We start from the raw sequence: 2,500 nt of genomic DNA, 5'->3' as shown, positions 1-2,500 counted from the left end.
TCATGCAACTCATCACTCTCCACTACATGAGCCAGAAACTTTTCAAATTCCCACACATCCAGTATCTCCAGTAAATGCTGATAACCAGGGGCCAAGTGATGAAATTGACATTCATAACTTGGAAGTGCCTCAGGTTTTGTATCTAGAAGCTCCACCAACTCATGTCACTCCACCAACAACACCAATTCCTGATGCTGATTTTAATCCAGAATTGCCTTCAACACCTTCTCTGCATCTAGATACTGAAGATCAGATTTTAGGTGAGCATCAGAATATGGCTGTTGATCAGAACATAGTTAAAGATCAGCACTTAGAGGATGATGTTGAAGCCTCCATAGCCTCTCATACTGTTCTTTTATCAGAGGATGCTGAAGATGTTGACTCTGTAAGTTCTGATGCTACAAATGTTGATGATACTAGTAATGCTGCTACAAATACAGATGCTGATGCAACTGGTCCTTCTGGACATGCACCTCTACAAGCTCCTTCAAAAGCTGAGATAGTCGAGAAGTTTGTTACAGGGGAAGCACCAGTTCCTTGGATTGAAACTCCTAGAGGACAGGAGTGGACTAAGGAGTGGAACACATTTACTTTTGTTCCTTCTGAAAAGATTCTTGCTCAGCACTTGGCAAAAGCTGATGAGATGCTAGTCAATGATGATTTCAAGACACAAAGGTCCAAGTGTAAATCCTGTGGCAACCAAGGCCAAATCATAATTGCAGATAGATCCAAGGTCCAAGGGCAAAGAAAAATTTGGTGAACCTGTAAAGGTTTATGTGCCTCCTATGGATGAAGAAATTTCTGATGAAGATGCTAATCTTACTCTGACTTCAAGGAAGTTTTCTAAGACAACCTCTGACATGGCTCAAGTTGTTCAGAGTCAAGATATAGTTAGTTATGATATAACTATGAAGCAAGCAACCTCTGACATAGCTCAAGTTGGCTTGATATCAGAAGATAAGTCAAAGGAAACCTCTGACATTGCTCATATTAAATCCTCAAAGTTACTCCTACCAGGATTCACTAAAGCCAAACAGACTCAACCTTTGAAGACTGCAGCAAGTGGTTTTGAAGCAAGAGTGGTTACTGGAAAGGAAGCAAGAGATAAATCTGGATTGGGTAGCGCTGATGAAAGAAGAGTGCAAAACACAACCAATGATCCAACTTCCTTAAGTGAACCAGGTGTTGGAGCAACTCCTGAAAGATTGAATCAACTTGAATCTGTACAAATGGTTTACCATACCTTCTTGAAAGAACACATCTTGTTATATTTCATGACAGATGGAAGGGTTTACCATATAAGGGAAAATGCTATACCACTGAAGTATTTTGAAGAACTAGAACATGTTTTATTCTTACTTCAAGTGAAGGACAAATTAACAGAAAGTGTTGCAAATTATTTGAAGACTCAAATTCAGAGACAGAAAAAGCTTTATTCTATGAAGTCTGACAGCACATACTGTCCCAAGTACAGAGATCACAAGGGTGATATTGTTGAGATGAAGCCTAATACTGCAAAGATCAGAACATATCTTGGTATTAAGGGACTTGAATTCAATCTAGAGTCTGACAAAACCTATGTCATCAGACTAGATCAGGAGTTGAGAAAAGCAAAAATTAATGATCTCAGATATGCTATCTTCCAAACTGGTCAAGATACTGCAGAGCTTAAAGATGCTAAAAGGAGGATGATTGATGAACTCAGATATGCTGAGAGATGTTTGTTAAAGAACTATCTCAGAACAACTCCTGATATTGAAGAGATCAGAAAGTGAAGCCAAGTCAAGATCTACAACTGCTCGAATTCTGATGTGTGTACAGACTGAAGTTGTTATCAGAAGTTAAAGTTGGTTAAGCTTTAAGGACTGTAAGTTGTAGTTATCTAGTTAAATTCTCATGCATTTGTACTTAATGTTTTTGACATCATCAAATATCTGTTAAACTTGTATATTATGCTAATTTACAAGTTGGGGGAGATTGTTAGATATATTTGATAATGTCATGTCTAAATATGATTTGTGTTTAGTTTTCATATCTTACTTAAACAGGATAAATCAGTACTTAACTGGATATCAGCACTTATACTGAAGACAGAACTTAAGTTATCAATACTTAAGGTTCAAGAGATATTTATCAGGAGATAATATCAGGACTTAAAGGAAACTTTTAGATGAGGAAGGCGGCTGATTGAAAGGAAAGAAGATCAAGACAAACGCAAGAAGAGATATGCATGAAGAAGGAATTCTATGAAAAATAGAATACTTGGAAGAAAAGATAACTGGTTGATATATTTTAGGAAGCAGAATTATATTCCATATCAATTAGTGATTATCTTGTAACTGTGTAGTATATAAACACAGACATAGGGTTTACACTATAAGTGTTATCATTATCGAGAATAATATTCATTGTAACCCTAGCAGCTCTCGTGATATTTGTTCATCACTGAGAAAGGACAGTTCCACATTGTAACAGAGTTTAATAAAGTTTGTTTCCTGTT

This window comes from Apium graveolens, chromosome 11 (genome assembly GCF_009905375.1).
Source record: "Apium graveolens cultivar Ventura chromosome 11, ASM990537v1, whole genome shotgun sequence".
Classification (NCBI taxonomy): domain Eukaryota; kingdom Viridiplantae; phylum Streptophyta; class Magnoliopsida; order Apiales; family Apiaceae; genus Apium; species Apium graveolens.
The sequence above is the reverse complement of the archived record's forward strand: the minus strand, read 5'-3'. Positions refer to the sequence as shown.